Here is a 26,125-nt window from a genome sequence, read left to right as displayed (position 1 = left end):
CTGGGTCGAGAAGTCTCGCTTGGGAAGCACACAGCCAGGGTCTAGCTCACGCGGTTTAATAGCATTCTTTCCGGCAAACTCTCCGGCAGATCCCGCCCTGACATTAAATTGGGGTGGGCGTTTAAACGCAGGCTGGGCTAAACCGGAAAAATTTCCCCCAGACGCGGAAGGCATGCCGGGTTGTATCTCCGATGCGGGCTTCTGCTTTTTGATAACGAACCCCACTCTGTTTCGGGAGCAGTGGAATTGGGAGAGGCCTTACGGAGGGGCCGATTTGGCGGTTGGAGGGGGCGGAAAGTCTGTGAAGCTAGGGGTACAGTGGAGCTTTATTTCTCGGCGCACGCGCTTCCATCCCATGGTCACAAAGCACCCGGCTGAAAACGAAATGGGGAGAAATATTAGGCAACTGCAGGGAAGAAGGGGGGTAATCCTCGTCTTGTTTAGGATGCTCGTTTTGACAACAGAGACTGAGGGGCTATGTAGAAGAAAGAGAATTTATTCGTGAGAATTAATTGCACGAGGATGAGTATTGAGACTTCGAACCTAAAAGACAGCTCAGAACCTTTCCCGCGCCACAGTCTCTTTTTATGATCCTGGCAATATTAGACTGTTTGGCCCTTAAGTCACACACCTAGTCCCAGACGTTAGTGGCATTTCCCATACCCATGTGCCTCCTTCCTGTGGACTCATCTCGGCATCCTTGCCCAGGACCTAAGGGAGTCTGGAACAACTCTTGCAAGCTTGCTCTTCGCAGGGCGCACACACATGGGTGGGCTTTCCCCACGCGGCTGTCTCCTCTGCCCCAGAGACCCCTCAGGGGCCTGGGAAACCCGAAGTATTTTCCAGCGCTCAAACTCGGCACTCCTGTTCTATTTCAGTTCAGTCCCAGGGGCACGGACCCAAGGATAATAAACAATGCTGCTTATTAGAGATACAAACGGGCACAGAAAAGAACCACACAGAAAAGCAAGCGCAGAAAGCATTTTAACAAGTGGCCAGACATTCAGAACTGCCATTGAAATTGACTTGTAATGTACAACGGAAGGTATTTCTCTGAAAGACACTGAAGTTCGAGGAATATAGGTTTGTCAAAGCGTGATGATTGATGGAGCAGTTTGTATTTACTTAGTTTTTCTCTGGAAATCAGGCAGAGCTGCTGCTACCTGCGGATGCCTCTCTACAGGAGACTCCTTCCTCCACCCTCTCCCCCCACCCCTTCCCGTCTCTTAGATCGCTAGCCTCATAAAAAAAGGGAGGGGTCTTTCAGGTGTCCCCATACTTTGGTACCGTTATTTCAGATCCCACAAGAACAGAAAGCACTGCCTTCTCTTTAGGCAGTGACAACACGGGCTTCGGGAGGAGATGTCATTGTAACAGGCATGGTCAGATAATTCAGAGACACCAAAAAAAAAAAAAAAAAAAATCCACTTTTCTCCTTTTTAAAAAAATAGAAATGTAGATATTTTTTGAGTCTGACCTCCAGAGTGGGGGCGGGGGGGAGGCTGAAGATTCCTCCTGGGGAGCGGGTGAAACCAATTTCTACCCTGCAGTGGCCTTGGGAAAGGGCCTCCCATATGCTCTGAACACCCCCCATACAATGTCAGAAAAATATTCCTGCCTCCAATATTGGCAAGAGGCTGCTGTGACAGGCGGTGCTGCTTTAAATAGGAAGAAGACCACAGGGTGAAAGGAGTCTAAACCTTCCTACCCATCAGACTACCTGCCATCCTCTCCCCAAAGGCCCAGCGCTGGCAAAGGAGACGATAAGGAAAAATTTGATTTTGAGCAGGGTGGGAAGTGAATCCACGCGTGTTCCAGAAACAAGCCTCCATTGAATTCTCAGGAGCTGGGTTGCCCCAGAAAAGGTCTCCCCAATCAAGCAGCTGAAGTGTTATTGTCTGAGCATCTCTGCCTTCTATGAGCCAGTCTCCCCACTTTTGTTGTGCTGGTGATAGTGGTGGTGGTTCAGGTAATGTTGGAAGAAACCTCAGAGGTGTTTTTGTCCAATTCTCCTGGGCAGCTCTCCTTATGGTTGTGTTAAGGGGAGGGTCTAGTCTCTCCAAGGCCAGCCCTGCGCCCACATAAAACTCTCAGCCTAGGAGACTGGACTGGGGCTAACCCTGGCTGGGCCTTGAATTTCATCCCCTCTGCCAACCAATGACAACTCTTTTGTCAGGAAATCATCATGGTGCCAACTGCACCCAGAGAAGAGCCTAAACTATCTTTTCCCACCTCCCCCACCCCCTTAAGTTGATGGCCTTCCCAGAGTGTTAATGTGTTTTTGTTTCCTAATTTAATTCCTGCATTATTTTGAAACTTGTTCAGCTGTGTCTGGCACTTTCCGCCTACCCTAGTTGACAACTTTTAGGAACGGTCTCTGATGAACTCAAGATTAAGAGACCTCCTTTGCAAAGCGTGTAGCTGAGTTTTAAAAGGTGCCTTGGTCACTTTGGAGGGGGAGTTGAGCCCTGCTCTGTCCTCCTCATAGTTTTTCAAATCAACTGGCCTGCACCTTATAATTTTACAGATGAGGAAACAAAGGCTCAGAGAAGGTAGTTGACTTCCTAAGAGGACACAGTTAGCTGAGAGTGGAGTCTGCACTATGCTCCGAGATTCTTGATTTTGCATTCCGTTTGCTCAGTTTTGAGGGTCTTGTGATTGCTAAAGTAAACTACTGTTCAGGAAGCATCAACTCCGTGCCAGACCACGTGTACGCCAGACACTTTACATAAGTCATCACTACAGCAGTTCTGAAGAGCATCATTAGCCCCAATAAAAATTTTAAAATCAAATTATGAAAGTAATAATATGCATAAATCAAAATACAAAGGGGCATAAAATGAAAGTAAAAGTCTCCCACTCTGCTCTTCCCCCCTGTCCAGAATACCACTGACCTTTTTTGTCCTTTAGTGACTCTCTTCCCTATCGGACAGACCTTATCATTACTTTATGAAGAAGGAGAAGCCAGCTCACATTAGGTGGACTGGCTGGTGCTATCTGTCCCCAGGCTCAGCACTTCCACCCTTCTGCATTAGCTAAAGTGAGTGGGGAGAAAATGGAAGTGAAGAAAGCCAGAGATAAAAAGAAGGGTCATGTTAGAGTTAATATCACCCCTTCCTTTCCTCTCTTCCTGCCCCATCTAGGCACTTGCTCACGCCACAGTTTTTCAGGAGACCAAACCATGGGTCTCTCAGTGCAGATATCCTGCGGCTCGTCTGTGACAGCAGTTGGGCCCACAGCTCTCCTCAGGCCCCAGTCACCTGAGTACTGCCCCCAAAGTGCTGCCCCTGCCCTGTACTAGCTCCAAGGCTGGAGCAGATGTCGTGGGCTTGAGACTCTGCTGCCTGTCTCTGAGAGTTGCTCTGAGGCTAACATGAGAGGCAGGGAAAACACTGTAAACTTGACATCTTTCCATGTAAATAGAGCAGCTGCCTTTCAAAGTCCTGGATAGGAACCCTGTGCCCTACTCCTGCGGAACAGTGGATTTTTAGGGATCTAAGGGTTTGCATTTTGTCTGTGTTCTGTCTGTTTGTAGGGGCAGGGCTACAAGTGTGTTTTAAAGTAGAAACGGTTGTTTCTTTATCCCTGAAAGATGACAACTCTGAGTCCTTGGTATCTGGGTGGATTCCTTTCTACTGGAGAATAGATACAGCCAAGCTGTCGAGGGTAGGAGGAGGCAGTTGCCTTGCTTGGGGTGCACAGTGGAGTGGTAAGAGGTGTGGTTGAAAGGATGCTTCAGCTGGTCCCCGAGGGTAGGTGTCTACCTGCAAAAGCTGACCTGAGATTGTTCAGGGGCAGGAGGGGTGGTGAAGCTGAACACTGCCGGGTTGTTGGGGGGGGGGGGGGTCATTTCATTTGTTTGTTATTATTTCTTGAGAGGAAGGGGAGGGCTATTAGAGAATGAATGTAATAATTCTTCCAGGAAGCTAGTCTTGTCTTTGAGGCTCCTTCATTCTGGAAGAATCTTTAGAAACATCCTCAACTGAGGGGCCTCCAAGTGACAGCAAATGATAAGCTAGGGCCCGGGTCTCCTAAGCTTTGCAGAGGAAGAGCAGCTGGGGTTGGACTGGTGCCTCTGAAAAGCCCTTTTAGAAATTTGCCCAGAGTCCAGTAACATGCTCAGATCTAAGATGAGATGGAGGGAGACTGTGAGCATCAGGGAAGAAGAAACGGTTTTAAAATGAATGAAGCGGCCTGGGGAGTGGGTTGGTTCCAGAGAGAAACCATGAAAGGAGTGAAAGTCAAATTTTCGGGGAGGCCCAGCCAGCTGCTTAGCCTGCTTTCAATGCCTGTGTCAGGACAAAGGATGCTGCGCCCCCTGGTGGCAGACTGGCGGTCGGCGCCCGCGCGCTGCTGCGGAGAACGGCGACCAGACCCAAGGATCAGCTGGAAAAGTCGGCGGGTCAGATGCCTTTTCTTCTGTTTGCTAAGGGAGTTGAAGTTGAAATAGCCTTTGCTTTCTCAACTCTGCAGTCTAAATAGAGACGTTGGTGTAAAGTGAGCGGGTTTTGTAATTCTGGCATGCAATTTAGGCCGGCAGGACAATGCCTGTTTAGAAGTAACCTAGTGGGGTGGGAACCGCCCTGGCTGGGAGAAAAGATCGGCATTTAAGCGCAGAGCTGGTCTGAGTCTTTAAAATTTTAAGAACCTCCCTTTTTCAGTTTTAACACAAAAGGGGCTACAGTAAGATGTTTTAAAATACTTTTGCTGGGATTTATGAGATAATCATTACTCTTTTGCCAGAGCCTTGCACATTACTATTATTATTATTATTTTCTATTTATGTGCAGGTGCAAATGTTAGGTTTCAGCATCCAGAGTTCCCTGATTCTGAGCAAAGATTTGTGTGGCTCCTTCCCTTTAAAAATGCAAAACAACCCTCCCTTCATCGCAGAAACCATCCTCTCCACCTTTTGTGGAGCCTCCTGCAAAAAGCCGCAGAGTGAGTGCAGGTCTTTAGTCTCTGCTCTGTTTCTTTTAAAAATAAAGTATGAAAGTGTTGTGCTGGAAATTATGCTGCTAAGTGTTACATGTGGTAGGTGTGAATGTATGTTTCAATAGTTCCAGGCACAAGACCAAAAACTTCCCCAGAATTAGCAGAATTTTCAGCTATAATCTGGCTAACATTTCAGCAAATAGGTACAAAGGCCTGTTTGGGAGTGTGCCGCCTCCAAGGAGCTGTAGAGTTGGGTTTCCACTGACATGTTGAGCCGTCCCTTGTATGGTCAGGTGATGTTCAGTGGGATCAGCCCCAGGAAGAGGTTTGTGGTGGCTGTGAGTTTCCTCTCCTAAAACCTGCAGATCAAGTCTCTGAGTAGTCAGTTGTACCCCCAGGGCAATTCTTTTTGCTCTGCACTTGAAGTCTTATCATGACAGAATGGGTACATTTTTTGTTTTTGTGTTTAAGAAACTGATTATAGTGCTTTCAAGGATCACTTGAGTAGCGACCTTAGTAGGCAGAGCTTCAGGGAGTATGTAGTCAGGGTTGATAGTGTAATTAGCCCATATGCTTCCCGGGAGGAGCGAGGCTGCCTCTCTGAGAGGAAATGGGATGAAAACAGAGCCCACACAACACGGTGGATGGTGGCTGCTGAGCACAGGGCTGGTGCTTTGACCTGGAGCACTGTGCCTTCAGTTCCCTAAAGTGCAAGTGTGAAAATGAAAGTGTTAGTCACTCAGTTGTGTCCCACTCTTTGCAACCCTGTGGACTGTAGCCCCCAGGCTCCTCTGTCCAGGGGATTCTCTAGAATACTGGAGAGGGTAGGCATTCCCTCTTCCAGAGATCTTCTCAATCCAGGGATCGAACCTGGATCTCCTGCATTGTAGGTGGAGTCTTTACCATCTGAGCCACCAAGGAAGCCTGAACAACTGTATACTGGACTGAATGAACTGTGTTGGGTTCCCTCCACAACTTTATATGTTGAAGCTCTAACTCCAAGTACCTCAGAATCTGACTGTATTTGGAGATAGAACCTTTAAAAATATTATTCAATTAAAAGGTCAGTAGGGTAGACTCCCATCCAAGGTGACTGGTGTCTGTATAAGCAGAGGAGATTAGGACGCAGGCAAGTACAGAGGGAAGACCCTGTGAAGATATAGGGAGGGGGAACCTCAAGATTGAGGCCTTAGAAGAGCCATCCTGCTGACACCTTGATCTCAGCTGCATAGCCCTGAGAATTGTGAGAAGATAAACTGTCATTGAAGTCACTCAGTCTGTGAACTTTGTCACAGTAGCCCTAGCGAAGTAATGCAAGCGGCTTCTCAGCACCAGCCAATTTTGTGTTCCATTTGGGGAAGAAAACCTAGCGCACCAAATTTTTCTAGCTTTTGAGAGAGGTTAAGAGTCTTTTGCTCTTTAAATGTTGGCAGCAGGGCTGATGGCTTCACAGACAAGCAATCTGTGTAGTCCCATGAGACTGGTACTCAGAAGGGCCTCGGTGCTTGGTGTCACGTGAAATTATTCAACGTTGAACAAGGGGTTTGCATTTTCACATTGCACCAGACCCCCCAAACTATGGAACCAGTCCAAACATGAAGTTTAAATAAAATTTAAACATGGTTAATTAAGAGTGTAGGGGCTGAAACAAAATATGTCTGAGGCTGCATGCAGCATGGGACACAAGTTTAAACTTTTTGTTGCTAAATGGATTATGACTTCCCATTCCCCCAGTGTCCCTGTGAAGGAATTTGTGAAGCCCAGAGGTTTCTGCGGGTGGGAAGAACAGTGCGCATAGATACTCCCCAGGTGTGATTCCCTGAGAGTCTAAATACATGAGCTAGTGTAACTCTAACAACATCAATAACAACCACACAACTTTTTTTTTTTCAGGGCTGGGTGATCAGAACCTCAAAATAAGAATATGTTGAGAAGAGGTCCAACAGGAGGAATTAATGTTTGGTTTAGGGTGGAGAGCTGGGCTGGCTCTGTGTATGCCTGATGCTGGAAGCTCTCCGAGAGCCTTGCTCCCAGGCACCTAGTTGGGCTCTGGGAAACAAACGGAGTATATGCCCCACTGTGACCCCCATGACTCTGAAGGGCAGTGCGGCTCCCTGGGCCAGCAACATGGAGGCAGGACAGTGACAGAAGGAGAGGGTGGGCTGGACCACAGCTTTCTGCCCACAGCTGGGGAGCAGGACTCTTTCTCCTTTGGGCTGAGCCAGTCTCAAGATTCTTGAGAGGTTTCCAGCTGGGTTAGGAGGGCTGAGCTTCGAGAGGGAATCTGGGCTGCCTGTTTCAAGGTGGGCCTAAGCCCTCGACTGTAAGTGAATGAGGTTCCTGAGGGTCGTGGTGCGCGCCATGCCCGTTGAGTCTCATTCGGAAGGGAAAATTTTGCCCCTGGGAAAATGAATGTCAGTCATCAGGGAGCAGAGTCCTGACATATTATGGAGAGATCCTGTTTTTAAGGCTCTGCACTGATTTATAGAAGCTCACTGAAAATATTATAGTGGAATGTTGAGTCAGGAGGTCTGCTTCTCCAGTTCTATTTCTGCCCAGGACTGGCTAACTGGAGAGTGTAAATTTTAAAAGAAATAATTTCATATGCACATTTATGCAAACTCCCTCAGGGGAATGAGTGAAAGACTGTTTGAGACACTCTGAATTTTTTGGAAGAAAGCTGCTGTATAAATTAATATGGAGTTTTTTTTTGTTTTTTTTTCCTCCATCCCAGGTCTGCAAGACAGAGCCGGAAACAACTCCTCCCATCATTCATGGGAGAAAATGAAGCTCTCTACTGGCCTCTATCAGAGAAGCTAAAAATTTCCCTCTTTTCTGCAAGTGTCCCAAACCCCATGACTCTTATTTCCAGGTCAGAGACTAAGATTTTATTTTTATTATTCTTTATACTTGGCTTATGGAGAGTGCCCAATGGCATTGTGATGGACTAATGATTATGAGCCTGCTGTGGGCAAGGCCAGGCCTTGCGTGTGAGAGGAAATTCTATCAAACCTACTCGGTGATTTGCCCAAAGTCACTTCCTACATTCTTCTGACAAACAGCGCCCTCCTCCATCCTGGAGTTGGTGAGCAGAGTCCTCCTCTGGACTGAACCAGTCCCAGGATTCTTAAGGGGTTGAGGTAGTGACCCAAAGTCTAAGAGAACTGGAATTCGGTATGTGGCATTTCCGATTTCATTCCTAAATGGTAGTTCCCTTCAGCATGTGGAATAGAAGAAACCTCACTAAAAATTTTTAACTTAAAAGGCCACTGGGTTAAGACAGATGAAAATTATGTTCACATGAAAACTTGTCCACAAATGTTCACAGCAGCGTTATTCATAATAGCCAAAAAGGAGAAACAGTTCAGACAGCCACCAACTAAATGAATGGCTAAACAACTTGTGGTTTATCCTTACAATGGAATACCATTTGGCAATAAGAAGGAATGAAATATTGACACATATTAAAATATGGATGAGCCTTTAAAACATTATGTTAATTGAAAAAGCCAGTCACAAAGGAACAATTATTATATGATTCTATTCGTATGAAATTCTTAGACTAGGCAAATCTAGAGAGAAGAAAATAACTAGTGGTCACCGAGGGGAATAGGTCAGAGTGCAGGCATTGGAAGATGATAGTTGAGTAGCTCAGAGTTTCTGGTGGGGGAGTGATGGAAATGTTCTACAATTAATTGTGGTGAAGGTTGAACAACTCTGAGAATATACCAAAAAACAGTGAATTTTGCACTTTAAATGGGTAAATTGCATGATGTATAAATTGTATCTCAATAAAGGTTTAAAAAAATTTTTTTAAGATACTCTAAAAAAGACCATTGGTTATGTCTTTTTCTGAAGTTTATTGCCTTGGGATAGATATGAAAGTGTTAGTTGCTCAGTCTTGTCTGACTATTTGCCACCCCATGGACTGTAGCCCACCAGGCTTCTCTGTCCATGGGATTCTCCAGACAAGAATATTGGAGTGGGTAGAAAATCCAGGGGATCTTCCCAACCCGTGGATTGAACCCAGGTCTCCTGCATTGCAGGTGGATTCTTTACCATCTGAGCCAGCAGGGAAGCCTTGGGATAGATATGTCTAGGCTTAAAAACAGATTGTATGAACCAAGAAAAGAGAATGTGAAAACTGATTTTTATCTCAGGTAGAGAGACTGATTTGAAGAACTACACGTAGCCACAATACCTGTAAGTTTCAAACTGCTACTTTTTTTTTCCTAAGCCTGAAATCACTAATATCTCTGTAAACAATGATGGGAAGTGGCTTTGTCTTTTTTGTCTTTTCCGTATTATTTTCTCTTTCTTAACTAATAGCACCCCAGCGTTCTCTTAAGGAACCACCAACCTCATTTGCAGTCTGGGTGGTTTGCATGTTGCTGACCCTATGTTTTAGGCTTTACGACTCCGACCTGATCAGGCAGCAGATTCTACCCAGTGGTATTGGTGCTGAATCACATCAGCTCTTCTGAACCCACTGGTAAATTTTCAGGAATTTTGTGAGCCAGTTGTTAAACATCATCACCGTTGAAAATTAAAGTATATGAATATATAATTAATAAGTTATATTTAAAGTGAATAGGTCCTCAAAACTCACTACTTTCTAATCATTTGAATTCATTACTCTATTATCTATGCTCTTAAGGCTTTTTACATCTATTGAGTCTGGATGGTGGAAGTCCTAGAGTACTCTGCTACTGTGCATCTTTTCCCAACTCCAAGTTCAGTGACTTCCAGTTGACAGCTTGAAAGTGGACGTGGTGGCAATATTTACACCACAGAGGTAGGCAAATACTGTATATAAGGGTTTTTCCTTTTTTGTCAAGGAGATTGTTAAACATTTACCAGCTAGAGTGGGTTGAATGGTGTCCCGGCAACAGTTATGTCTACATCTTAGTCCCAGGAAGTTGTGAATATGATCTTATTTGGAGTAGGACTCTGCAGGTGAAATTAAGGTTCTTGACATGAGATCATCCTAGATGATCCCACAAGGCACTAAATATAATCACGTGTGTTCTTACTTGGAGGGAGATGAACACAAAAGCACAGAGGAGATACACAGATCTGGGAGGAGGCAAAATGGTCACTGAAGCAGAGATCTGGGTAAAGCTGCTACAAGCCAAGGAAGCCTGGAGCTACGAGAAGCTGGAAGAGATAAGAAACAGAATCTCTGCTAGAATCTCTGAAGGGAGAGCAGACCTGGTGACATCTTGGTTTTGGACTGCTGCTGCTGCTGCTGCTGCTAAGTCGCTCCAGTCGTGTCCAACTCTGTGCGACCCCATAGACGGCAGGCTCCCCCGTCCCTGGGGTTCTCCAGGCAAGAACACTGGAGTGGGTTGCCATTTCCTTCTCCAATGCATGAAAGTGAAGAGTGAAAGTGAAGTCGCTCAGTTGTTTCCGGTTCTTTGAGACCCCATGGACTGCCGCCCACCAGGCTCCTCTATCCATGGGATTTGCCAGGCAAGAGTACTGGAATAGGTTGCCATTGCCTTCTCTGTGATTTTGGATTAAGCAAGTGAAGTCCCTCAGTCATGTCCGACTCTTTCCTTCTCTAGGGGGTCTTCCCGACCCAGGTCTCGAACCCAGGTCTCCTGCATTGGAGGCAGACGCTTTAACCTCTGATTACTGACCTCCAAAAATGAGAAAGTAAATTCCTCTTTTTTAAGCCACCCAGTTTGTGGTCATTTCTTTTGGCTGCCACAGGAAGCTAAGGTACCATCAAACCACTGCAGCACTATTATATGGTTCAGTGATGGGCGTGTAACCCATGCTAAGACAATGGGAGGTCAGCTCCTATTGTAAAAGAAATATACTCCTACTAAAGGTTGCTAAGTGGTTCAGTCTTTGCCAGAATATTTGCCAAAGAAGGAGAACAGCATAGAAAGTGGTAAAATCGGGATGCAGAAACAGAAAGAAGAGAGTCAGAATCCAGACAATGTTATTTGAGAAGCTGAATCTATTCTACTATTGAATTTTTAAAATTCTATGAACAAATTAATTTCTTTTCTTTCTAAACCAAGTTCTTAACCAGTTGTTCAGTTACTCGGTTGTGTCTGATTCTTTGTGACCCCATGGACTGCAACATTCCAGGCTTCCCTGTTCCTCACTATCTCCCAGAGTTTGCTCAAACTCATGTCCATTGAGTCAATGATGTCATCCAACCATCTCATCCTCTGTTGCCCCCTTCTCTTCCTGCCCTCAATCTTTCCCAGCATCAGAATCTTTTCTAATAAGTTGGCTTGACCAATATAGACATGTTAATTTTCAGAGCACAGATAGGATTGTAAATACATAAAATTGCTGTCATTTCATTAGTTATTATTTAAATCAAACATAACTATATGTCAAACAGTGAACAATCTGAGATCTATCTCAACAAAGCATGCTTATTTGTTCCACTGATAATTACTGAGCCAAACATGTCTCAAACATTTTACTCAGGACAGATATCCATCTATGTAAGAGCTAACAATTTATTTGCCTGTAAGGAGTTCAGTGTAACCCACATTAATGAGATTACCAGCAGGATTAACTTTCCATTTTGTAGTCCATATTTTTCCAGACAGTGCTAAATTCATGTAATTTCATTATTCTTCCTAAAGAGAATTTGTTTAATGCACAGCTAAAATACTTTAACTTGTTTATGAGATTACATTTAAGTATATTCACAGACCATAAAAAAATCTTTTGGAGTTTTTAGGTTGGGAAAATATAGTTATTTCCAAATGATGTTGTACCTTTGGTAATTTTGTACATTTCAGCAATTTTCACTTTGTATCATCCTCAGTAATTTTTTAATGTGGGCAAGCACATTTCTGAAAGGAGCGTGCCACAGAAAATCCTAGGGACAGATATACAGTACTGAACTATTTATAAAGTAAAATCTTTTTATCTTCAGCTTTTCTATCACTAAACCATTTTTCCAGTTCAAGAGGTTTAAAATTAATTTTCCCCCATAATCCTATCTCTTACCTCTACTTTCAAATACCTTTGTCTTTCGATGAGCGCATTTTGGATGAATTCCCAGTCAACTTTTAAAATTTAATTAAACTCAGCTAAGTTTAACTCAGCTTTAACAGATAGTATTTTAATAGCTGATTAACTGGGAGCCCATCTTTAGGAATTCTAAGAAAAAAAGGTTGGTGAATGTTGCATGTTGATAAAAGTTCTAATACTGATGTCACTAGCATCAATAAACAAATGCCTGCTTGTGTTGATTTAAAAAGACAATAAACTTTCAAATGCAAGTATCCAACTAATACATTATTCTGAGTATTTTATATTTGCTAGTAGCATTACTTATCAAAAAGAGACTTTGAGTATTTTCAAGTCAAAAAACCCACAAAAACCAACAACCACATAGGGAATAAGAGATTGTACTGAGGACATATACATTAATCAGTCAATAACAATTCAAGCCCACTCTTCTAGGATAATTCTCCTTCTGTACAAAAATGTAGCCACTAATGGGGAGAGATGGATTGGGATTTGGGGGTTAGTAGACACAAACTGCTATTTATAGAATGGATAAACATGATCCTATTGTGTACTCGAGAACTATATTCAATACTCTGTGATAAACCATAATGGACAAGAATATGACAAAGAATGTGTGGGTGTATGTGTGTCATCTGAATCACCTTGCTGTACAGCAGAAATTAACACAATGTTGTGAATCAACTATACTTCCATAAAATACATTAAAAAAAAATAGCTACCAAAATTTTGGAGGTGATTAGGTTCATTATTAACTTAGAATTACAAGGAACCATGGGGAAATTAAAACTGTAGCTTTCAGACTCCCCATTTTTATAGCCTCCTGGAAGCCTAAAATAAAAATTGGGAACACATCAAGTTGAGCAAAAACAGAAGTAAACAGTCTCAAAATAAGTGTTTAGAAAGCTGCTAAATAATTAAATATTACTCATTCTTGATAACCCTGGCTATGGAGAATTCAAACAAGTTTGCTCTTTTCCTAAAGCTAAAAAGAAACTCACCACCAAAGTTGAAATACAAGGAACCAGAAAAAATCAGTGATTTGTTCCCTGATGGCAACTTTATGCCAAAGATACCAGAGTTTCTTTACACGGAATTGTTTTCTTCCTGTGGAAAACATCGATAGGAATCTAGGTGAATGGATATAATTAAGTAGTTGTGTGGCTCTAAAATGCTTTCCTCCCGCCCGCCCCCCCACCCCACCCCTGCCGCCCCTATCAAATGCCTCAGCATTTTCCCAGGAATCAGAAGAGAGGAACAGCCTTCAGAAGTTAGGCCCTCGAGATATTTCCAAACTGCCTGGAGGAAGGCTTGGGCCAACTACAATAGGGAATCATCCTGCCTTGGACACGAGTCTAAATTGATGACCTAATAGGACTTTTCCAACTCTGACTGCCACAGTTTTATGAGCATCAAGAACTGGGTATCTGCCATAGTCAACAAACAGAGCTTCTCCAGAGCTTATACATCCCCAGAAACGCAAATATACCAAAAACCTGGGAGCACAGTCTCCCAGGGCTCAGGTGCCACCTCTAGGCTTTCACCAGGTATGAAATGGAAATACTTCTCTGGTAGGATAATTCTTAAAGAAAAGGAAGTATGTATCACTCTTCATGTTACCTTAGTTTAAAAACTCTAAGCCAGAGCAGACCCAATTGCTGAGAAACGGGTGAAGAATAGCTTAAGGGTCCCTCTTTCTCAGGTGGTGGTGATTCAGTCGCTAAGTTGTGTCCAGTTCCTGCACTGTAGCCCACCAGGCTCCTCTGGCCATGAAATTTTCCAGGCAGGGATACTGGAATGGATTGTTATTTCCTCCTCTAGGAGATCTTCCTGATCCAGGGTCTTGAACCTGGGTCACCTGCATTGGGGGTGGATTCTTTACTAACTGAGCCACCAGGGAACCCCTCTTTCTCAGGCACCCCCCCCTCCCCGCTCCAAAGCCCTGTACTTAATTTTGTATTTGTAATTTTGCATTCTTTTTGTTGAGTCCCCTTAATCAATAAGCTGTAGACCCTTCCCCTGTCCTTACAAATAGCATCAAATCTTCACTTGATATGAGTGTGAAAATTAAACACAAAGTCATCTTCATCTTCTATGGCTATTCTTTACCTCTGGCAAGTCACTATTGACCCTGAGCCCTCTTGGTTTGAGCCTCTGGTCCTCAATTGTCCTCTCAGCCACAGCAGTGGTTCAAAATCCGACTGCCATTTAAGCTTATTCTCTTTAACTCCTTCGTGAAATAACCCTCCACTGTGGGCTAATTATTGCAATGGCTTACAGACTCTAAAGGCCAGAAGATTTTCCATGCGTGGTCCTCCTTTTGGTTAAGCTGCATCACTGTTCCAACATCAGCTAAGTTTTGTTTTCTGTTCAAGTTGAAGGATGTGGACTAGGCTTCCACACTTTCTCAACAGGCTCTCTTGGCTCAAGAGACCAAGCCACAGAAACATTTACTTTTTTTTCTGATTACAAAAGTAACAGCATGTATATAATATACCTCCATAAATAACTTGAAACATTGTAATATATAGCACAGAAAGTGAAAATCTTTCCTAATCCCACACAGCTGAGAAAACCAGTTAACATTTTTTTTCAAGGCATATATTAACATTTTATTTATTATTTTATAAGACTGGGATTATATTCTCAACTTTGAAGCATGCTATTTTCCACCTAGCAATATGTCTTAGACATATTTCCCTGCCAGTCTGCAAAGAGTGATCTTCCTTTTAATCTTCTTTTTAATGGCTCCATGGTATTGTATTGTGCAGCTGAACCAAACTTTCCTTAACCAATTGCCTGTTAATGCACATTTGGGCCCTTTCCAGTTTTCCCTGTAACACAGATTCTTGCAAACATCATTTTACACTTACATCTTGGAGCAGTTGTAGGAGTATTTCACTATGATGAATTCCCAGAGGGTGAATTATTATCAGGTCAAAGGGTATGAGCACTTCATTTTTAATAGCTATTGCCAAATTGCCCTCCAATAATTTTATACCAATTTACACCCCAAACTACACTGTAAGGAGGAGCCTGCCCCCCCCCCCCCCCCCCCCCCTTAGCAACACTAAAATCAGGCAATTTAGGGATGTCTGATGTGAGTTAGGAGTTAAGAGATTCAGCCTGTGGAGTTTTCTCCCTTTGTGAACCGCTAACAAAGACATCAAAAGTCTCCCCCTTTCCTTGATGAGCCCTCTGCTCTCAGTGAGCCAATACCCAGACAGACATCTAGCTAAGATGAGAAGCAAAAATTCTAACACCTGATCCTTGTGCCTAGCTGGATTAGAGATGATTCACAGTGAATATATAAGCAAATATGTTAGTTCTATCATACTTAATAACTTAATCATGAAAGAAATATAAAGAGCGGTCTTGACTTGGGCAGAACTGTTTTAATGTAAACAGCACATTTAATCTTATAGTATCAGAATACTTACCTCTGCACAATTCCTGGAATTCACCCCAATGTTTAGTGGAGCAAAGTCATTTGAAGAATCTATTCTTTAAAGGTATGTGATAAGTGACTCTGAGTCAGCCCATTTAAGAAGAGCTCCATTTGCCAACATCCAATCTAAAGGAGCTCATTTTGAGGATTACTATGGTTTATGTGTCCAGAATTAGGACCACTGGGCACTAGACTGGGAGGAAACTTCAGGATTTATCCAGTCAACAGATTTTGAAACTCTAGCTCTACAAAGCCTTGATGTTGCTTCCGGGAGACACAAGTTGACAGAGGAGTAAGGTGGAAGGTCTTAAAGGTTCGTGGTATTCTAACCCTAATTCCACAGGAGCCCCACTTTGATCTGCTTCATATGGTTGGTTATACAGCATGTTATCTGGAGCAAGCCAATCCCTGCCTTTCCTCATCTATAAAATAGACATGAGAGCAGAGAACGCTGAGAGTAGTGAATTTCAAATTAAGTAATACTATGCATGTGGTCCTGTATGGATGCGAGAGTTGGACTGTGAAGAAGGCTGAGCGCCGAAGAATTGATGCTTTTGAACTGTGGTGTTGGAGAAGACTCTTGAGAGTCCCTTGGACTGCAAGGAGATCCAACCAGTCCATTCTGAAGGAGATCAGCCCTGGGAATTCTTTGGAAGGAATGATGCTAAAGCTGAAGCTCCAGTACTTTGGCCACCTCATGCAAAGAGTTGACTCATTGGAAAAGACTCTGATGCTGGGAGGGATTGGGGGCAGGAGGAGAAGGGGACGACAGAGGATGAGATGGCTGGATGGCATCACTGACTCGATGGACGTGAGTCTGAGTGAACTCCGGGAGTTGGTGATGGACAGGGAGGCCTGGCGTGCTGCATTCATGGGGTCGCAAAGAGTCGGACACGACTGAATGACTGAACTGAACCAATGCATGTAAAAGGCTTCCCTGGTGGCTTAGACAGTAAAGAATTTGCCCGCAATGCAGGAGACTTGGGTTTGATCCCTGCGTCAGCCCAGTGCCCTGCACATCCCAAAGACTCAATAAATGTTTACTAATTTATTATGTATGATTTTCCTTTGAAAATGGATTCTGCTACTAAAACATATAGTTTGAAACCACCCATTTATTTGTTAGTCTTTCACACAAGGTCACTCTTTCAGATGGAGTAGTGTTAAATTTTATTTCCCAAGTTCTAATCCAATGATCCTACTCTAAGACCCGGTCCACTTTCATGGAGACTGCTGGAGGCGCTGAGAATGATTGGCCTCCCGCATACCAGGTGGTTTCACTCATGAACCAACCAGCTAAGATCACATCTCCTCTATCTGCATTCCTATTGATTCATAGAAGAAATGCCAATGTATGGAAAAAATGGTTTTACTTGCCTTGTGGGAGAAGGTCCCTGCAGGTTCACCATAAGAAATGATCATGAAGGTTGGTTAAAAATATTACCAAGTTGCCATCTCTTCCATGACTGTGAGGACAATAGAAACGAATTCAGAAAGGGACACTTAAACCTTCTAAGTTTGGCTGAAGTTTCCCTTCTTGGCCAGATGTTTTTAAAAGGAAGAACTCAGTCAACAAATGTACAGTCTTATCAAGCATTTTCTTAGGAAAGCTTGTCTTTGTGTAGGGGAAGTTTCCTAATGAATCACAGACATGAGGCTAGAGGGGGAGAATGTTTTCCCCTTTGAATGGTCCAACACAAGACTGAAATCCAGGGAGTAAGGAGCAAAACCTTCCAAACTGTGTATCTTTTCTACCCAAGAACGCCTTCCATGCCCCTCACTGCTGTTGTGGGAGAGCCAGACGTGGGTTTGGGGAGGGGCTTCTCTGTGTCAGGGCCATTTGGGGTCTGTGCTAGACTTAGGAACAAGCAGACATAAAAGCTGTAGAATTAAGGGTTGAAAACAGCATTTAATGAAACCCTCCCTCCAGACGCTCTTGATCAAAGTCTCTCCTTGCACTAAGACAACCGATCTACAGTTGCATACATAAAACTTTGGCAACACTCTGTCCTCATGGTTTTCAACAGAGGTTTTTAGACCTCTGAAACTGGGCATCATCCCAGAATTGAGATCCAGTTGCATTATGCATACCAGAAGACACACCACCACAGCCGAAGCCCGTGCAACCACTTTCTTTTAACCTCGCGTCTGTGAAAAATTACTTTCCAAAAAAATAAGTGAAACCCGATGTCTTCTCCGGGTGGTTATTTTTGCGCCTATGAAGTCAATAAAACTCTCCAGATTTATTAGACAGCCCTGCTGCGGGAGACAAGACCACTTCCTATTCCCCAGCAGAAATGTGTGCCATTCCTTTCTGTAACCTTCTGACCACAGATTTTTGTTTTATTCATTTCTTTTATTTTTTCCCAGAAAATTTGTCAAAACCTTCTAAGATAAGTGGCTTGGCCTGCACTAAAATCCCAAACTCTGGCATCCGAAAGTGACAAAATGAACACATTTCAGGCTCCTCTAGCTTTTCTTCTTTCCTTCCTATTTTAGAGAGACCCCCGTTTCTTTTCATCAGAAACAGCAAGGAGTTTGGCTATCTTTCTGTCAACCTCTCTAAACACTGAATGTAACACCTACCAAGTTACACTCTTGTGGGCATCCACTAACCATAGAATGATGCCCATGATAATGACAACTGGAATTGGTTCTATTTACTGAGCCCCTACTGTATACGCTGGGGTTCTCCCGTATGGAGATTCGAAAATGTAGAGGATGATATACATTCTTCCCAGAGCTTAGCATTTATTTGGAGAAATAAACATGTAAACAAATATAAGTCATTTAGTGTGACAGATTTCTTAATAAACAGAATCATATGGGATATAAAGACTAGAACATGGAAAGGTAATGATGGGTTTCTCAGAAGAGATGACTCTTGAGCTGTGTGTTTAAAGATGAGTTGGAGTTTATCAGATAAACTTAGGGTAAGGCATGTCATACAGAGAGGCTACCAACTGCCAAGGACCAGAGGTGTGAAATAGCATGCTACCTGTGGAACCTAAGATGTTCTGTGCAATGGGAATGAAGGTCAAACTGTTGTAAGCAACCTGTATTCATGCATGAATGTGGGTAGGCTTTTTAGAAGAAATGGAACTACTGAACAGGATAAAGATTTGGCGCAATTGTGATAGCATGTTCCACAGAGAGATCTCAAGGGGTTGAATGCTATCCAGGAGGGGAATGAAGAAAGCCTAAACCAAGCCAGTGTGATGGTAATAAGAATGAAGATTTAAGAGTGATAGCAAAGCGGAAGACATTAAAAGGTCGTAGAATGAAGGTTCTCACTCCAGAATGACTATTAAGGAGTTGTATTTCATTATTTAACAGTGAAAATTACTTCCAAACTACTTTTAATATTAAATTATGGACTCACTACATTTCTTTCTCCATTTACTTCCAAAAATGATTTGCAGTAGGAAAGAGATTGTAGCAGCAGCCAGGACCACCATGTGTGACTATGTAACCTTGGCCATCTACAAACTGATGAAGAGCATTTGTAGGGAATCATCTTTAGTTCAGTTATTCTGAACATCATTTAAAGAAAGTCATACCAGCACTATCTTGACTAGCTTGAATTTTAATTATCCTCCTGTTAATATGAAACACTTATCTCAACTTAATTGGTACTTCCTTGGATGATAACTTCTAGTTCACTTACTCATATTTTCAGGGAACTGAGAGAGAAGGTGGGGCTTCCCAGGTGGCTCAGTGGTTTCTTTACCAATGCAGGAGACAAGAGATATGAGTGTGGTCCCTGGGTTGGGAAGACCCTTTTGGAGAAGGAAATGTCAATCCACTCCAGAATTCTTGCCTGGAGAATCCCATGGATAGAGGAGCCTGGCGGGGTACAGTACATGGGGTCATGAAGAGTCGGACATGGCTAAGTGTGCATACGTGCACACAAACACACAAACACACGTGAGAGAGAGATAGAGAAGGTATTCTTGGCTGCTGCTGCTGCTGCTAAGTAGCTTTAGTCGTGTCCGACTCTGTGCGACCCCATGGACGGCAGCCCACCAGGCTCCCCCATCCTTGGGATTCTCCGGGCAAGAACACTGGAGTGGGTTGCCAGTTCCTTCTCCAATGCAGGAAAGTGAGAAGTGAAAGTGAAGTCGCTCAGTTGTGTCCGACTCTTCGCGACGCCATGGACTGCAGCCTACCAGGCTCCTCCGTCCATGGGATTTTCCAGGCAAGTGTACTGGAGTGGGTTGCCATTGCCTTTTCCGATTCTTGGCTACACCTACTCATTTGGTTTTGGCAAAGGAAAGAAGATGAAGTGCAGCATTTTGGGAATCAGATGACTCATAATATGTTCCCTATGAAACTAAGACATACCTAAGCTCAGTTTTCCCAACTGTATAATGGACCAACATTAATGTCTGTCTCATAGTTTTGATGTAAGAATTAAATGAGCCGATGAATAGCAAGTACTTGGCACATAGTAAGGTGACAGGTCTTAGTACTCTCTAGGCTGTGCTGGGTGCTTGGAATATTTTGCTATTGTTGATTTAGTTGCTAAGTTGTGTCTGACTCTTAAGCAACTCCATGAACTTGTAGCCCCACCAGGCTTCTCTGTCTATGGGATTTCCCAGGCAAGAAAACTGGAGTGGGTTGCCATTTCCTCCTCCTCCTTTGACAGGCAGATTCTTTACCATTGAACCACCTGGGAAGCCTGCTTGAAATGTACTCCTTATAATCTTCTTGTTTTATAGAAAAGGAAACTTAAGTTTTCTGAGGGCCTTTATTTATCTTTGTATTTCCAGTCCATAGAAGAGCATCTGCCTCAAAACACCTAAGTGTCTTGCTAACAGGGATTGCATAATAACTTGTCCAAAGTCAAACATCTAGTAAATAGCATGATTAGTATTCAGACCTATGTCTGCGTAATTCCAAGGCTGGTGCTCTTTTAATAATTTCCCAGTTTTATTGTATAAAAAAGGACATGGAAGCTGATTAAAGTGCTGCTTCGTACCTTTGTTTACTACTAGTTTTCAAATTATTTAATTGTCATCCTTTAGGGTTCTCAGTATGTGCTGGGCTGGCCAAAAAATTCATTCAGGTTTTTCCATAAGATGTTACAGAAAAACCCAAACGAACTTCTTAGCTAACCCAATAGTTTCCATTCATATCGTTTAAAGGTTATTTCCAAAGCATTTCTACATGGGTCAAGATCATGGTTTGTATTTTTTGCTTGAGTCCCTTGAGTCCCATTTCACCTACTAGAATCTACAAAAGACACTTCAGCCTTAACATCTCCAAGCCAGAGCTCATCTACCAGCTGCCCCTCTTCCTTCTCCAAAGCTTACCCTCCAGAAACCCTGCTTTCCCTTTTGTTTTGGTAGATGACATGTTCTTCCACCCAGGCACTCTAGATTTTAGATTCAATCTTTAACCCTCCTATTTTCCTTACTCAACTGGTCACCAAGTTCTATTGTTTCTACCTCAAAAAAGGTATTTTCAGATCTGGCTTTCCCTTTTCATCTCAGCTGCTACTGTCTAATTCAGTACAGAGGTCCCTCCGTACCTGTAGGGGATTGGTTGCATCCCCTGGCCTCTGCCAGAATACCAAGCTCCATGGATGCTCAAGACCTTTATATAAAATGACATAGTATTTGCATATAACCTACAAAGATCCTCACATATACTTTAGATCGTCTCTAGATTACTTATACCTAATAAAATGTAAATGTTACGTAAATAGTTGTAAATACAAAGTAAAGCTGTGTAAATTGTTGCTGGCAAATTCAAGATTTGCATTTTGAAACTTTATGGAATTTCATATTTCAAATATAATCTCTGGATACAGAGGGCTGACTGCATGTCACCATCTTTTGCCTGAAGAGTTGGGACAGCTTCCAAATTGGCTTTCTTACTCTCAGTACTTTCACTCACCAGCCTTTTGAAGGCACGACGATCTTTCTCTAACTTAGAACAGATCGGACACTCTCCACCTCTAAAATCTTGGGCAGTGCCCCTCACCTTCAGCTTAAGAGGTTATACTCACTCCTGTATAATTATTTTAGTTAAAACTGAGCCCAGTCAGATTTTCCTGCCATTCTTCTCATGTGTCCTTGGCTTTAGCTCTCCTGAACCACTTGCTCTTCCGCAAATGCTGAACACACCGTGGGACTGCCTTTCTTCCAACTGCTTCCTCTGCCCAGAATGACCTTCCTCTCCCTCTCGGCCTTGAAAACTCCTGCTCATTCCTTAAGGCTCAACCCAATATCACATCCAGGGTGAGGCTCTTTTCACATCTCCCAGCTGACTCAAGGAAAATTAATTTTCCTTTGCATTCAACAAAACGCTTCCAACATTTTTGTTAAAATTAGTTCTTTATGTATTAATGATCCATGGAAACTTAAGGGCAAGGACTGCTTAATTCATTGATGTAAGCTTTATCCCAACGTAAGGCTAGTTAAGGTTTTATTTTTTTTCTGTTTAAGGGAAAAGACCACATTGTTTGTTTGTTTTAATAAATGATTAATAGTGTAACTGGGCTTCCCTGGTGGCTCAGCCAGTAAAGAATTCACCTGCAATGCAGGAAATGTGCAAGAGACACAGGTTTGATCCGTGGGTTGGGAAGATCCTTTGGAGAAGGAAATGGCAACCCATTCCAATATTCTTGCCTGGGAAATGCCATGGACAGAGGAGCCTGGTAGGCTATATCCACAGGGCTGCCAAAGAGTCAGACAAGACTGTGCAACTAAATAATGATAACAACATAAGTGGTAAAAGGAAGATGAGTCAGATATTTGAGATTTTGGTCTTGGACATGGTACATACTCAACATACGTCAGTTAATCCATGAACACCAGGGATTCCCTGGTGGCTTAGATGGTCAAGAATCTGCCTGCAATATGGGAGACCTGGGTTCGATCCTTCTGCTGGGAAGATCCCCTGGAGAAGGAAATGACAACTCACTCCACTATTCTTGCCTGGATAATCCCATGGACAGAGGAGCCTGGTGGGCTACAGTCCATGGGGGCAGAAAGAGTCAGACATGACTGAGTGACTAACACACACACATCCATGAACAAATCTACTTGATGAATACTTAACCTCCCTCCAGGCACAAGGTTGCTTAATAGCAGAGGTAAAGAACAGCTACGACAAGGACAGACTGGCCTCAGGATCATATGAAATAGAAATCCATTAAAGCCAGATCACTCCTATTAGTTTTCTTTCGACTTGAAGGCTTTCCTACCCTGCTATGGGCCATCCTCAACACTGGAGGTTTTAAATGTTTTAAAATCTTTCTTAGAGTTCCATCCATCTCTTTGTTTAAAACAAATTTTCCTCAGTCCTTTCCAACCTGCCAGAGGACCAACCTTTTCTTGAAGTTATAGATTGCCTATAATCGCTGAAACCTTTATCTTTTCCTCCTCTGTATGTCAACTTTGTAAATGAGTTTTTCTTTTCTGTTGTAGGAGAAAACGCTCGTGTAAAGAACCATAATACTAAAAATATCAAAGTTCCTGCTTCTTAGGGTATATAGTCTATAAATCCCTCTTGAAAGTTATTCAGTGGTTTATAGGATCATTGAAATGCAAGCCAGGCCTCACTGGATAAGGAGTCAGAGACTCTAGGTTTTAGTTCTAGCCTATATCTAGAGTCACTTGAGTGATGGTTGGGCAAGTCACTTAAAACTCTAGGTTGCAAATGCGGAACACCTAGGCCAGACTTGGACCACAGAAGTGTGTTGTTTAACCCTTATAGTGTTTGAATGAGGTGACATTTAATTGGGAGAGTCCATATAAGAATGTAGGTTTATATTTTCTCTCAAGAAATCAGATCTGGCCACAGGGGTCCCAGATTTCTACTCATTTTGTACTGGTGGACCCCCTGAGCCCTTTAACATGGCATGGGGCCCCATGACTTCATCATTTTCTCCTGACCTTTAGTCTGCTCTACACAGAGGCAAAATATTGGTTTCTGTCTGTCCATGCACTTGTACTCAGAGTGATATTAAAAACATTTAACTACTAAGGCATGGGACTCACCCATCAGAATGGATTACCTTTGTGCTAGGTACAACATCCCAGGGATGCCCTGTTCTCCCTAGCTGCTTGACTATAGGGGGAGGCTCAAGAGCTCCTAGGGCAAGGGCAAGGGTGGCATCACTGAGTGGACTGAGAGGCTGGGAGCAGTCTCCAGATGCAGAATACGGTATAAGGACTTTGGTGACTGCAGGAGCACATCTCCTGAATTTAAGCTCTGCTTGATCTGTTGTTTTCTTTGATAATATATTTCTGTACCCATGTCTCTTATTGAAAACAAGTAAATGAAAGAAAATTAGATTTTTTTTTTAAAAGGCAGAATGGTTTTTCTTGCCCTTGATTGACTTGTTCATTTACCAACTGGCCGCTACAGCATATGAGTTTGATTTCCTGGTACTAACCAATCTACAAACTCTTTTCCAGCCTAAGCATAAGGAACCTCTAATTTTATCCATTTTATAAATGGAGTGAAAATTTTGCAAAACATCTTGAAGAATTTTGCAAATCATTGTACAGAGTTTATATAAGGTCTAAAACACTATTTGAAATAACAAATCACCAATAAATTATCTCCATTTTCTTATTGGGCTTTTCAATTTTAAAAGTACTCTGATGTTCTTTCTTTTTTCAATTTAGCCATGGCTATTTTTCAAATGGAATTAATGACCAAAAGCTAGCCTCATTCTCTAATTACAGTAAGAGACACTAGACAGGAGTCGTTCCAGACACTGACCCATCTTGGCTCAGGGGGAGGCTCTGGGCGGTTTTACTATGTGCTGGCTTAGTACCTGGGGCCAGGAAACATCTGTTAGAACATGCGGTCCAGCGGGTGCTCTGCTTAATTATAAAATGGCATTGCAGAGTCCCTTTGAGTTGGCGGGCCTTAGCTTCTAATGCTATACGATCAAGCAAAATGCAATTCTTGATGTTCTGTTAACTGAATATCCAAACTGAGTATTGCAATGCTTTAAGAAGAGTGAAAAAGTTAAACTTTTGTCCTCGGGGAAAAGGTATGGGGAAAAACAAAACAAAGAAATGATTTCTAAAAGCAATTGAGAAGCTTAGATCTGAATGGGTATTCCTTCGATAGGCAATGGGGGAGCTGAGGTAGGAATGACTCACGCTTCTAGAATGAACTGTTTATATAGTGCTTCCTCCTCTTCATTCCAGGGATCCTGTTTGGAAGGTCAGGGACAATGACAACTGAGAAGAAAAGGCAGAAGTGGAGAAGAGTGAGTGAACGCTGGGAGCATCCAGAATCCTTCACCTTGAATGAGACGACACGCTTCTGTACTGAGTTTATCAATCAGTTATGGCCCAGGACTTAGGGTTAATATTTGGAACACATACACTTGGGAATTCTTCCTAATGACATGAAACTCTTATTAGTCCTTACGAGAACCTACCTTCCTAAATCCTCTTATACAGTGATGAGAGAACAGAGCCTATTGTCAGCAATGTCTGCTGGAGTACCTTTTGTCTCATAGCTTGTAATCACTTCCAGACCGGGGTATATTTATGATTTACATAATGTTATAGAAGAAGAGGTCTTAAGGGTTTTTTCCTCTAAATCTTTCTGAATTATTATTTTAGACTCATTGCCAGGTTTTTTTTTTCTTTTAAGGAGGAAGTTGATGAACTTTTAAACATGTCATTACATGCTCCGAAATAGCAACTCTTTGTTCTTGCAGAGTTTCTTGTGGAAATTTTAGGACTGTGTGTGTGTAAGTGAGTGAGTGAGTGTGTGTGTGTGTGTATTTAGAAACAGGTAAAAAAGGAAATGGGTGAAAAGGAACACTTGAGGTTCACTGATAAAATTAAACACATATTGTGCGTTTCTGTTAGAAGAAAAGTTGGCAGATTTGGGAGAATCTTACAGAACATTTGGAGTAGGTTTTGAAAGGGCAGCTCTATGTTCACTTTTCATCATGTTTCAGTAATTAGGGGTGGGAGCTGAAGGGTTAAGCCCTAAAGCAAGAAAATATCTCTAGTTCAGAAAACAAAGGGAAACTTGCATATTTCTGAAGATGACATTGGATCAGCCTGTGGATTTCAAGCAATTATGCGATATTATGATCCCCACTGAGCATGCATTAGTTGGAATACTGTTCTTTCTATTTCTCCATATCCCGGGGTTGTACACTGAAAGAGCCCTGTTCAACTTCGCATGTCAGAATTTTGAAGGAAAAATTATAGTAAAATATGTTTAAAACAGTGGGGCCTTATGTGAGTGAACACAACATTTTCCAAGGCTTTCAAAAATCCTTCTGTTAAAAATATGGTTTTTATTTTGTTTCTTATAAATTTTTTTTTTCTTTTCAGTCAAGCTTTTACCTCCCCTCCTTCCTGGAGAAAATCAGAGAGAAGTTTCAAAGGATATCCATAACACAGCCTACATTTAGGGCCTGGGGATGTACAATAGATTTGTTGTAAATGAGACACCCCACGTGGAAAATAAACAAGTGAGAAAAGTTTATCTGTGGATATAACTCCAGTTCCAGCAACTGTGGTGACAGTCACACTGTCTGAGTAAATGTCCCCCAGAGTCATCTTGAGAGCAAAATGATTATTAATTGAGGTTTCTGTGAGTTGAAAGCTGGGTTGTTCATAAAGGGGAGGAACTTTTCTAGACCTCGAGAAACTGAAGACTCACCTCCTGGGTTGTTCTAAAAGGTGAGGCGTCTTTTAAAAATTGAATTAATTAAAAACATAATTAAAAACAAAATAA

General features: G+C 42.6%; 1 long non-coding RNA gene across 3 annotated transcripts in view; it reads left to right on the top strand.

The window, feature by feature from the left end:
- The window catches only part of LOC128051998 (uncharacterized), a 57,230-nt gene extending 32,158 nt beyond the window's left edge, over positions 1–25,072 (top strand). The window contains exons 2-5 of one of the 3 annotated variants that reach the window (XR_008199800.1): positions 7,670–7,807; positions 9,096–9,138; positions 9,593–9,730; positions 24,568–25,072. This is a non-coding gene — a long non-coding RNA (uncharacterized LOC128051998). The remainder of the gene's footprint in view (positions 1–7,669; positions 7,808–9,095; positions 9,139–9,592; positions 9,731–24,567) is intronic. The other 2 variants (XR_008199799.1, XR_008199798.1) reach the window with 2 other exon arrangements.
- Positions 25,073–26,125: the final 1,053 nt, after the last annotated feature.

The sequence above is a fragment of the Budorcas taxicolor genome, chromosome 8 (genome assembly GCF_023091745.1).
Source record: "Budorcas taxicolor isolate Tak-1 chromosome 8, Takin1.1, whole genome shotgun sequence".
Taxonomy (NCBI): Eukaryota; Metazoa; Chordata; class Mammalia; order Artiodactyla; family Bovidae; genus Budorcas; species Budorcas taxicolor.
This window is presented reverse-complemented; position numbering and strand designations above follow the sequence as displayed.